Source organism: Nipponia nippon, unplaced genomic scaffold (assembly GCF_047370975.1).
Source record: "Nipponia nippon isolate SJK-2023a ecotype South Korea unplaced genomic scaffold, ASM4737097v1 scaffold_5, whole genome shotgun sequence".
NCBI lineage: Eukaryota > Metazoa > Chordata > Aves > Pelecaniformes > Threskiornithidae > Nipponia > Nipponia nippon.
The window spans coordinates 92,858,278-92,871,485 of NW_028262369.1; the positions used below are offsets into that span (position 1 = coordinate 92,858,278).

General features: G+C 38.5%; 1 protein-coding gene across 4 annotated transcripts in view; it reads left to right on the forward strand.

Moving 5' to 3' along the window:
* MGAT5 (alpha-1,6-mannosylglycoprotein 6-beta-N-acetylglucosaminyltransferase) overlaps window positions 1–13,208 on the forward strand; it is a 131,635-nt gene that overhangs the window by 54,467 nt on the left and 63,960 nt on the right. The window lies entirely within an intron of this gene.

A 13,208-nucleotide genomic window follows, 5' to 3' on the forward strand; every position in this document is an offset into this window, starting at 1 on the left:
AGCAGATGCTACCTTTGGTAGGGTAATACCACTGAAAGGAAGTCTGGGAGAACAGATGTACAAGTGATTATGTGAGTACAGTATACCAGCAGAGCTGCTGTGTCAGCTGCTCTGTCCTAACTGCATTTGTCTGTACCAGGATGTTAAAGGCATATAATCTCTTGGTGAGACAGACCCTTGTGTCTCTTGCCACGTAGTAAAAATATGCTTATAGGCATTTACAACAGCCCTTTGCACGTGTGGCAGCCCTACTGCTTGCCTTGTGGTACCATTTATTTTGTCGTGTCTCTATCATCTTGGTTAGACTGAAGGCAGATTAGAAACAAGTAACTGAGGAGGTATAGCACCTGCAGACTACTAATAGGGTGAGCCACATTGCCACCACAAGGAATACAACACAAGATCTTTGTTGGAAAATCTGCCACTTCGATGGAAAGTGAGCTAGTACAGTATTGTTATAGTTTCTGGGCTATATATAAAATTAAAAACATCCCTGTATATTTTCTTTTTGTAGCTGGACAAAAGAGAGACTTGATGCTGTTCTTTCAACAGATTTGCAGATAATTGGAAGAAGCATACTCATGTTGTTGTTTATACATTTATAGGCAAAGGATCATTGTTCTTATCTGACTAGGAAGCATCTAGCATCAGTTCTTAGGGTGAATTGAATTTTGTTTGTTATTCTTGGAGTTTGCTAGATTCACAATTTTAGTACCACGAGCAACATTTAAGGAGCTTGGTAGGGGTTTTCAGTTTGTGGTGTTTACATAGCTCTTTGCTGCCTGAGGCTTACTCTGTGGCAGAGAACACTATGTCTTATTAGAGCTTCCGTTTTCTACCTTTGACTCTTGGTACACTAAGTTTAAAATATCTGAAGCAACTATATTAAACAGCAACAACAGAAAAAACTTTAGGAAACGGTTTCTTAAGGTTTGAGTAATGTATTGTTCTGGTCGTGTTTGGATAATGTTACTGTTCAGGTATCTCCAGGCTGGATAGTACCAATAGGTAGAATAGAGCTTGAAGCTAATCCTTGTATTAAAGTGCCTACTATTCATCCATTGGAAGCAATCAGTGGAAATTCATCTGATCAGAGGCAGCCAAATGGAAATGAAAAACTTGTTTCTACTTCTGTCTTCATAGCACTTTCCTGACAGTAGCAAACTCTGGAAGCCATATGATTCCAGTAAAATCATAATATAAATATCTTCTCTGTAGGAAGGAATTGTTCAGAAAATAAGCTAGGTGAGTAAACATTGTGATTACAATACCAGCTACAGTGTTGGTGTTGTCTGTAATATTTCAACAGCATCCTGTTTTATTGTGCTAGAGCAACTGAGATAATCTGAAAATTGTTGTAGAGAAGGCATTTTGTTACCCAACAGTTTGTCATTTTACTGGAGCCGAAACATGTATGTATACAAATACATGATACTTCCATTGTTTTCTTTATAATAGTTTATTCAGCTGTCACACTATGAAGTGATCACAGAAAGCAAACATGTTAGGATTACTGTTTCTCTCTTTATCAGCTGTAATATTTTAATGCTGAATTTAGACAAATTAATGTTAGTTATTGTTAGTAATTTCACTCTTTCTGTCTGGACAACCCTAATATTTATGGAGCATCCTAACAACATCATGTTTAATATTTTTAGTAATGTTTTTTAAAGATTTCCTGAGTTTATTTTTTTGCAATTCTGTTTTGCCTTGGAGATGCTGTTTAAAACTCTGAAGTAAATTAATCTTTTTATAGCCTCATTCATCAGAGCAACTGTGCAGTGTCATTAGCAGACTTTCCTAGAAGAGTCTTGCTTCCAGTGGAGCTACTTCATGCATTTATTATTTTTGGATTGAGCGATCACAGTACACTGAGACCTGATTCTACAATCTGTGTAACCATGTCCCTTTATCTTTGGAAAGTCTTTCTGAAATAAGTGAAGCTTCATGCAGGCTTAAGCTGCACCTTAGCACCTGTTGACACTGCTTGTAAACCTTGGTAGTAAATAGTAGTAATAATCCTGAAATCTGCATTTTGTCCTCACTGACCTTGTGTAAAGTTTACTGTCTGTTATATACTACCTGAGTAGATACAAGTGATAAGACGTAATAGAATGTCAGGAAGGCAATTATACTGTAAATATTCATCCTTATTGCTGACTATGACTGGACACAAACTCAAGAGCAAAATATAATATTTTTCTTATAATTTCAGACTATCATGGCAGGCTAGATTCATCAATCTGATTGTGCTATGGGCTTTTCTTCATTGTGTATTTTAAGTATCAGTAACACTTCCGTGAAAAAAAAGTAGTATTCTTTATCTGCAAACTAGGAAGAACAGAGATGGTGATGATGAGTCAACATTTCTCCTCCCAAAGCCTCTCTGCAAGTGCAATTTTCTTTTATTAGGTACATTGCTGTATTCAGAAAGCAGTCCTAAGAACAGTATCCATATACTACAGGTGGATCGTGGTAATACAAGAGTCCTGGTTTAGTTGCGGGGTCAAGTTATTGAAATCAGTCCAGGTTATGGATGTTTTTATGTGACTTTAATAAATACAACTGGTGTGTGACCATGACTCAGATTTATGGATTGAAAAAGTCTTTTCTTTGAGATTAAGGACACTGGCAATTGGACCAGATACGGATTTAAAAAAAAAAAATTCCACTCCTATCCACCTTTTCTGTATAGACAACTAGAATAACAGTATAAAAAGGGAATATATATAGTATTAGAACGTATGGATATTTTCTTCAGTTCATATATACACTGTTTTTAGCTTAGCTCAGATATGAGTTCGAATGTGACTATGTAAGTAATCCAGGTAACAATGAAGAGAATGTATGGTGAGAAATGGTTGTCAGTTGCGAAGTGGTTGAAAAATCAGTTTGTTTAAAATGCTGATGTTTCTCAATGAACTGAGGTCAGAGGGTATTTAATTTTTGCCCAGTGTACATCTTGATGGCAAAATGTCTGTTGGTCCAGGGAAGTTCTTACTTATAATTAAAACACTTGCAGAGTTAATTCTAGTGAGCTACATTTGAGCTAAAACCACCTTCAGTTACCACAGTCCCTTGATACTGCAACACGGAATCTATCATCCTTCTTTCTAATGGAGAAAAAAAAAAATCTTCTATGTACTTTTTGATATTTTTGATATTCTTTTGGGGACATAGATATCCAGACTTTGCGAGTGGTCGCTGCAGCTGCCTGGGCCGATAAATTTGAGTAGTTTGTTCCCCTAAGGAACAGATCTGCTCCGTGCCAGTGGGCAGCAGTTGCCTGTAACTCGATGACAGTGTTAATAAAGGAATACACAGGCTTTGCAGCCTTACAGATGAAAAATTTCCTCTGAACTGTAAGGATGAGAAAAGAGCTAATAATACTGAGTTTTGTAGCCTCTTTTAAAACAACTGTAACTACTGTTTGTAGTCAGGATGTCATTTGAAGGGCTACTAAACGTCTTCTAAAACTTTTATCAGCAACTTCTGTAGGTTGTCCTGGTGAATAAATGATAGCACCAGTAGCAGAAAGATGAAGTAGGACCGTTTCTTGAGGAAAAGAAAAAAAACATTAGGGAAGTACCTGGCTATCAAAGGGTTTTTTAAAAAAACTGTATTCAACAAAACAGAATGTATTCTGACTGTGGAAGGTGTTAGGCAATGTGAGCTGCAGACTCTGGGGAGGTCCAGATAAACGCTGGACCGGGACATGTTACAACCTGGAGGATTATGCTAAGATAATCTTTTATAAATTACTTCATGAAGGAATGAGCAATATCCACTCCAAAAGAGCCTGTCAGCAAAGGAAAAAGGAGGCACCGGCATGGGAAATAATCAAACTGTTTAGCGGCTCGGAAAAAAAAAAAAATCTACATTTTAGGCTTTTTAATACAGCCAGAAGTTGAATAATCTCTGGCCAAACAGTAGCCATCGTGGCTATTTATGCCTTGTAATAGCCTAATAGAAATGTTTGTGGCTTCCTAAAAACAGTTTTGATCAATTTTTAGCCTGTGCTTTGACCACTGTAGCCTGACCAAGCGATTTATGTGATAGGTATTACTTGGTACAGAGCCCATGACTTTTTCAGTAGAGTAGTCTCTTCCTTACCATACTGAAACCTGAGATATGCTGGTATTTGGAGATTACCTAGCATAAGTAAAACATATTCTTCAACCAAGATTTATAATTGTACTTTGGGCAGACGTGCAGACATCTTAGGAATATGACTCTGTTTAAAATGTGGGGACTGTTTGGAAATAAAGTTATTCATCACTTTACAAAGGTCTCTTCATCAGTTACACTCCTTATTTGATGAGACATGGAGAAAAGTGGCCTTTTTTTTTTTTTTTTTTTTTTTTTTTTAATTGTTCCACCTCTGGCTGTCAAGCGTGGTGTAGAACTGAGGTGGCAGTGGTGAAATCTGCAACGGAAAATATCGCTCTGTGGTGGTGTGTAGAGTTTTTGGCAGATAAAAGGATCTGAAGAAAATCCATCTGGATTATGCTCGTTCATAATAAGAAGGTGATAACAGTTGGTAGGAGGAAATGTTGAGGATTTAGTGAGGACTGCAACTCAGCTGTCTCTGAAGTAGGTGAACTCAAACTTTTATTCGATTCATTTTTTAGTTCCCATTTAGAGACCAGAAATATCCCTCTTCCTTTTCAGACTCTCAGGCAACTAGCGTTGTTGATTTATATGTAGACTGTACTGTGTATTCATACCTCAGTGTGTTTAGGTTTAATGTTTGTAGTGTGGTACTGCACCTGGTTTCTTCCTCTGAAGTTAGTTTTGCAGAATCCTTCATTGAGGGAAGCCCAAGAGCAAAACAGCTTCTCTTCTCTTTTGCATTGTGTGAAAAGATAATAGAGCATCTTAGTATCACAAATATCTTCAATGCTAATCCCAAAGGAGCTGAGGATGGCACCTCTGCTAGAGGGTGAGCCTGCATAGGTTATGCTAAAAAGCAAAGCCAATGGAGCACCTTGGGTAGCCTGAGTGGGAGGTTAGGTGTTACTTCCCCTCCCCCCCTTTAAATCCATGTGTATAATCATAAGCATACTTTCCTTTTTCTTCTTCATTCCTCAAAACCATCAAACTATCTAGTTATTTTGATACTGACAATTTTCAACTGCTTTTTCAGAACCTCCATTTCATTTATGAAAGAGTGAATTGTTAATAAAGATGCTTATAAAGCTTCAGCTGATTGGTTTCAGAAGCCATAAAGTCCTCTTTCCTTCTCTCTCTCTCCTCTGTCTTTATTTATCCAAGTTGTATCTGAAAAGCTCTTAAGATATTTGGTAGCCATCCTTTCTACATTTGTGGGAAGTAATATATTTCCATACACATGAGAAAGTATTAATGTAAACCTTGGGTGCCTAGCAGGTAAGAGTTTTCATCAGCCTTTAGAACAGGAAGCTTTGAGTCACTGCCACAAATAACACCCTAGGTAAATCTTAAGCTGATGTTTTCGTGATGATTAAATGGAAATGGGGAAATACGAAACCATGGCACTTTCACACAGAGCTTGTCTACATGGCTGCTTCTGTTATAGCTGAAGCCTTGGTTCCATGTGACTGGCACAAGATCAGTTTGGTTTAGGCAACTTGGCTTTTAACAGTTATGCTTTTCTAAGATAACTATGAAAGAAATCTTTGATTTTTGTGGGACAGTATTGCAGTAAGCATATTTCATCAGATAGGGCAATCTGCTTGCACAAACATGATCAAAGAATCAGTCCTCTGTTTTTTTCATGTGATTTTTTTGGTAAGCAGGGGGTGTGGGGTTTGTGGGTTGTGGGCTGGGTTTGGTTTGGGCTTTGTTTTGGGGTTGGTGGTTGTTAGGGTTTTTTGGGGGTTTGTTTGTTTTTTTCCCCCCCTAAATTGTGAACTCTTGCTGTGTTCTGGCAGCTATGGGAAAAACCTGATTTAAGCAAGCTATAAGGAAACCGTTTCAATTCCTCAGGCTTTAAAACACTACTAAATAATAGCGGTATTAATACTGAATATGCATGTTGCAAACCAATTTTTTAAAAATAAAAATGTTGATTTAAAGTAAGGGCCACGGTGCTCTGAGGCCATTGTCATCGCTCTACTGTGCTTGTTCAGCGAAAAGCTAAATTTTTTATAAGGGTAACCATCTAACACCTCAGATACTACAATTGCGCTGAAAACTGTGCCAGACTGGTTGTTTACAAAAATGTTCTTTTGCCTTGAAAAGTGTCACTTTGGAAGATGTTAATTGTGTGTCTTTGATCCCATAAAAATGAGCAAGTGAAGGTTCACGTCGAATTGTCCTCCACGCCCCCCTTGTACATAGCTGATACTTGCAGAACTCTTTCTAAGACTAAGAACAGGTAGGTATCAGGTTGCTGTATGTAGCGCTGCTCACTGAGGGAGAGTATTTTTGGTGTATCTGTTCAAAGTTTCCGTAGCTTTTCTGCCTTATGCATTAACTACTTCTGCTGTATTGGCTGTTGAGTTCTCTTTTAACAACTTTAGTGTTAACATCTTTAAAGTCACTCATTAAGATGCAGATTCAGTATTTACTTGTCATCTAAGACATGATGGCTTGGATGCCTGTCAGATATCTAGCATCCTTTGTGAATATGTAGCAAGGCAGGCTGACAAGTCAGCTTTGGCAATGCTGCAAGCAGGCTTTTTTTTTTTTTTTTAACGTTACTATGGTGAGAAGGACCTTTGTCATGGTATTTCCATGTCCTTCCTAAAGACTTGGGGCTGACACACTGAAGCCTTTTAGGTGGGGAGGAAGACTCAGGTAACTTCATGATCAACTGATTTGTTGCCCTAGCTCTCTTTCCGATGAACTTTGTTGCACATATAACAGCCTCGTGAGTTTTAACAGTCTGCAACCATAATTCACCCCGTAGTTCTGTGCTTGCAGAGACCAGCTAGATTAAAAAAGCTAAGATATTGCATATTATTATGGATTACTGAAGCTGTCCTCCTGTCTTAAGAGGACTACAGCAGGCTTTTCTTCAGTTAACATAGTACGTACCGTGTTCTGTACGGTCATGCCTTAAAAACTTGTGCCCACGGCATGTCAGTGTGTACTGGATGTAATAGGATGTGGGCTGCGCTGGTTCTAATGGCCAAGATTACAGCTTTCTCAGGGTAATGCTTTGCTTTGACTCACATTTATTGTGCCTTACCCATTGTATTCTTTTTCCACGCTGTATATAATACCAAGCAGTTTTACTGTATATAATACTAAGCAGTTTTCCCCATTTTGCTGTCCATTTGCCTCCCACAAAGGCAGTAGCGTGGAGCTGGGGAGAATTGTGTGTTTTCAAGCCTCGCTGTTGCAGCACAGTGTAGTGACTGTGCGGAAGACCACACGTGAATGTTTTCCACTGCATTGCTAAGCTGTGTTAGTAATGCTGAAGGGGGCTGTTAGTGGTCCCCTGGGCTGCATTTTGATTAACCACTTGACTACTACTTGAATTCTCCTAACACTGCATTGATTTCAGTAGCATTAATGGAACACAGCAACACAGCTGGTGTGAGGATGGACTAGCAGTAGAAAAGTTAATTTTCTTTAAATCATACCAATGCTTTGCTACTGAAGTTTCTAAAACGTTAGTAGAAAGCATTTTGTGCTCTGCATTTAAAATCTTGAAACCTTTAGCTCATGTCATTGAATATGTTGATAGTGCTTTCAGCTCACGGTGCAAATTCTCTCTTTAAAGAAATCTTACCAGCTGGAGATGAAAAATGTGAATTAATTGGAGAATGTGTTAATTAGTGGGAGAAGGGAAAGGAGACCTTACACAAACTAAACCAGCCTTAACTACAGTGTTGTGTCTAACCACAGATACCAGATTTCAGGACTGAAATAGAAACAAGAGAAGGGTTCCATGAATTAAAGTAAGAATAGTACTTTCATTTAATGATCAAAACCAGAAAGAGAACAAATAGAGATAAAATTGGTGAATAGACTTGATCGGATATGATTACTCTGTCCTTTTAATACTAAGGAGGTTCCTGATTTTATGAGATCTGCTGATGGGAAACACTTTGAGTTGAGCTGTTTTCTGTGCTATTTGTGATCAAAAGATATTCTAATATGCTTTTTTGCACCAGTCTAAAAAATCTGTGTTTTAGCCTCAGGGTTCCAGAGTACATAGATGTTTGTGTCATGTTAAATTCTTAAGATATTTCCATTCCCTGAAGAATGAAGAGTTGGTCCTTAGCAGACTAGATAGGCTGCTGGGGTCACAGTTTGCAATTTCAATAGGATTGTGGCTTTTTCATTTGCTTTAACCAATATTGCTATTTTAAAACTTTTTTGACAAATAGAATACCTATCAAACAACAACCACTAGTGAGTAAGTAATTATAACTGCTATTCAGCTTACTGTCTTAGTGGATCATTTCTAGACTTCCTAACTGTCTGATGGAGAAAAATTTAGCCTGTTACAAAGCACATTATTTGAAGGATGTGCAATACAGGAAAGGGAAAAAATATGTATGTAACACTCTAACTATTGCTTATTTTTACTGTTTTGTTAAAAGAGTAACTAGGAAGCAAACGAAATATCAATTCCATATCACAGATTGTGCTTTTAACCACGTAATTCTCCCTTGGGTGTTGTAGACCTTCACTAAAATAAACAAAACCTGCGGACGTGGAGTTTAATTGCTGGGGATGATGAAGAGCTGTACTTGTGACCTGGTGTTTAAAGAGAGCGGTGTCAAAGGCCTGGGACTTAGCCAGTATAGTTGCTCATGTAGAGCAACAAGGGAGAGTTATCTTTTCTAGTGCAGGGTTAGGTGGCTTAGCTTAAATCTGCCGAGTCATTCGTGCTAAGGTGCCAGACTTTGCACTGAAATAACTGATGATTGTTCACAAGTTCAGTTTCACCTGCTGTGCACTAACGATCTTTGATGCAGAGCTGTATATCTTTAAACAGCCACAGACATTTACAAAGTGAACATATGGCTCCTTTCTAAACATGGGGGATGGAGTTTTAGTTAGCTATATATTGAATATCCCAGGACCTCACGAACAGAGCACTGTATTTAAAGAATTTTTTTGAAATCTGGAGTTGCTTGGTGTTTTATCAATATTTTCCATTTTTTCCAGGATGATCTGTAACAACTGTGTGCTCTCAGGTTTATAATATGCTCACATTCATTTTTTCAATTTGTCAATGCATTGACTTTTAAGGTAACATCATATGAGATAAATGTTTGATAATTATGTCTTTGCACAGCAGCAGTCAAGAGGAAATAAGCTGTGCATGACTTCAAAAACACTTAGGTGTCTGTAGAACAGAAATTAATATCATGGCTCACAAAGCTTAAGAGAAAAAAGTGTTTGTATTAACTAGTGTTGCTTTGTACTGACTTGACAGTTGCTGTATTTCTAACTTTTTTGGCTGTAACTTCTAAGTTTTGTCTAGGAAAAGAGATCTCGGAACTTGCATTTTTAAATTACATAAATCCTAATTAAGGATAAAAAAACCTTGTGGTTTCTCAAATACAATTTTCCAACAAAAGTAACTTTAATGTCTGGCTTAATAATATATTTTCTCCCTTCAGGAAAGAACTATCTGACATGAATTTGGTAACACCATAATACTTCTATCCAGACCTTTCTAATAAGAATCTTCATAAGATTGAGTTTGGGTTTTTTCGTCATCTCCAAATGATGAAGAAACTCTGAACTCTTGAATTGTATTTTAATACTTGCTTTTCATGCTTTGGAAGACCCCGAGGTGTAGATCAGCATCCCCAGGGTTCCACTTGCTTCATCTCCCCTGTCTTTGTGATCCATTCAAAAGTGTAAATTGCTGGTATCTGGTTGAGGTTGGTCCCAGCTGTCCATGGGATAGGCAAGATTTGTTCACCTCTGGATTCCTGTTTAAGAAGAGCCAGCTCCTAGTTAGCGTGGGCGATCGAAGCCTGTGAACGAAAAAGGGAGTGAGCGGATTTGGTAGCGTGGGCCGGCACTGAGGTAGAGCCAGGCTAGGGAATACTGTCCAACCCTTGCTGCTTCTGCTGGTCCAGCTGTGCAGCATGGTTTTTTGAGGGCAAGCTGGAGTGTTAATTTCTAGCTATGACTTTGTATTTAAAGAGGCTGGTCACAGCTTCCTTGACTTTAGATATTTTACAAGGATGTTTCCTATGTTTATAACTATAGTTCAGAACCGCTAGTTTAGCAATGATGGGGAAGGGAGCCTTTTTCTTGCCCACAGGCTACCAGCTGTTACCAACAGGCTCCAGCACATCCTGCATGCCTAGTTAGTAGTGAGCAGCTGGAGGAGCTGAAGTGTAATTCTTCATACAGGTTCTGATCATTAAGGAAGAAAAAAGTTGGGAGGGATGTTTCTCGACCTAGAACTCACACTGACTGTGGTCAAGAAGAAAGGGTACGGCTTCACTGCAAGTAGTAGTTGACTGGAACCATCAACATTATTCACAAGTGAATTCAGACTTTTGCATTTAATTCTCAGGCTTCTGTGTGGAAACCAGTATGTTCAAGACTTGCTCATTTCTGCAGGAGGTGTGTTGCTTTGGACAACTCTTCTTGATGTAGATGTGTTTCCAGTCCGATTACATCAGCTAGCTTCCTATTTGCAGGCAGGAAGGAAAGATTGCTTGCCTAGGGAGTACTCAGATGGAAGAGAGTTGCTTTTCTCTATTGCTTCTCCTGTTCTTTCACGTTCATTTTGTCTTGTATGCATATATTGCTACATTTTGTTCTGCTCTGGATAATGCTTTATGTAAATTGTTTCAGTTTGCAGTTTATATTCAAGTGTTATAGAATTCCCTTCGCTATGCTATTACCTGATTAGGAGCTGTGAATGAAGCAAGTGAAAGTTGATATAGGTGTTTGGGATCGATCCATGGTAAGGCTGAGTGGGAAGATGGAGTGGGAAGCTGGTGGGCATGTGAAGCATCTTCAGAGTCTGTAATGGTGGAAAAAAGGTGTTATCATTTTTGAGGAAGGTAAAACCTAGGAGCGTTTACTGTTGCTGGCAAGGAGGGGGAAAGATGTCAGGTACTCTTGGAAATACTGCTAGAGGCATTAATACTTCTCCAAGCAATTTAACATGGTTAGAGGTGATAAAGGTGGGCGTTGGTAGTGTTCTGTGTTCCCTATAGATATAGATTATCCCGGGGGGATCAGTATGCTGTTTGTATGTAAATCATCCCAGTGGAAGAGTAAAGAGTGGGCCTGCTCTGGAAAAGCCCTAGTGCAGCTGGCCACAGGGGAGACCAGAAGCCTTGAGAAAATCTGTAGCTTGTGCTGACATAAACATCTGGCCCTTGCTTTTTACTTCTTGGAATGGGCAGGAACAGGGACTGCTGGCAGAGTTGGCTTTCTGCTTGGAAAGTATCTGTATGCAGTACTGCCACAGCTGATCCAAGCTGTTGAAGTGTACGATGGGTGCAATACGTGACTGTTGTAACAGGGCAATTTTTATTCTTGCAAGTAGATTTTGCAAACACAGGGATCCTGTAAAACCTTTTGAACAATAACAGTAGCAAAGATCACTGCCCATCTACAAGAGCACACTTGCATGTAGAAAATGTGTTTACATATGACAAAAGCAAACAGGTATCTAGACTATAGTTGTGTATCTACCAAAAATGAGGCCATTCTCTGTATCTTATGGGGTTTTTTCTCCATCCTTCCTTTCTTTGACAGGTCACGAGATACCCATTAAAATGCAACAGGATATAAGTGATAAACTTGGCACACTAGATGTTTATGCTGTAAAACAAAGAATCACAGCTTGTGTTTATGTATTACCCTGTACTTAAAGGGACTTCAGAAGAAGAGAGGGTTTGCTTGACTAACCTTCTGAACTGGAAGGCAGTCATATGATAGCATAGTTAGCTTGAGTTAGAAGACCCCTTAAGAAAGCATTCTTGTAGTGGAAAAGGTATGTGGAAATACATGTTGAATGCTGTTAATAATATGTTCTCTTTAAGGGTCTAATAATTGTCTCGTCTCTTTCTGAAAATTGCTAGCTACAATTGGTTGGTTCTATATATAATAGTGATGGGGGGGAACCAAAAAAACCTTTGAGCCTGGCAAGTATAACTTGTCCAAATGCAACTGAAATTGATGGGAAGACTGGTTTGATTGACTAACATTGCCCAGACATTCAGGATTTTCAATCCTAAGTTCTGTATGATGCTGAAAGTTGAACTTTCCCTGCAGTTGAACTGCATTTCTGATGTTATATCACAGATTTAAGATGCCTTTTATGTTTTAGGAAGATCTGAATTTGACATGCCTTATGAAAAGCTCTGTACTTATTTTGTATTCAGGTTTATGAGGTTTTTTAAAAACAAAAAAAAAGGGGGGAAAAAAAGCCCATAGTTCAGACCATAAGGCTCTTCTAATGGCATTCTATTGATTACTGAAAATTGCTATCATTTTAACCATGCCTCTTTTCGGTTTGAGGTGGGTTTGTTACTGTTTGAACTCAAGCACTGATTTCAGTGTGATTCCAGTGGAAAGTCTGATTCCTGAACTGTAGTAAAGCAAAAAGTCCCACTGTTATCTAGCTGTGCTGGCTGAATTTAGAACATACTTTTAAATTGTTGGTTTCTGTATGCATGCTCTGTATGTTCTTACTTGGAGCAGAAATCAGATCCATAGATGTCAGTGGTCTAGTCTGCAAGAATCCTATAAGGACTGTAAGATGATAAGGGAGAATATTTTGAAAGTGCTTATTGATTAGAAATTACAAAGTCATCTTAAAAACTGCTGTGCTTCAGTGTTATTGTCATTGGCAGTACAGCTCAGTTTGTCAAACTACTGCTGCTGCAGAGACTGCCAAATAAGTGTCGTCTTCCTGGGATGATTCTTCTTTCCCTATCCACTCCATTTTGCAATGCTTCACTCACATTTAAGTTTTTATCTTGAAAGGAAACTATTTGCAAAAAAAATGGAAAATATTCGGATAAATCAGGAGGTGGTTTTTTTGTATGTAATACAATGTTCTAACTTTTATCCACTGATCTTGTCCCTGCTCTATTCTAGTGCTGCAGCCTTGTTTGTTTGTTTGTTTTTTTCCTGAGATCTCTAGTTAGCATATTCTGGGTGAAGCTGTGCACTATATCTGCCATAGCATGAAGTGTTCCTAGGTTGATGGATGGCTGGCTTTAATGATCTTGATTCTTGCCTGTGGGAAAAGCCAGAAATGATGCAGGTATAATTTAGAT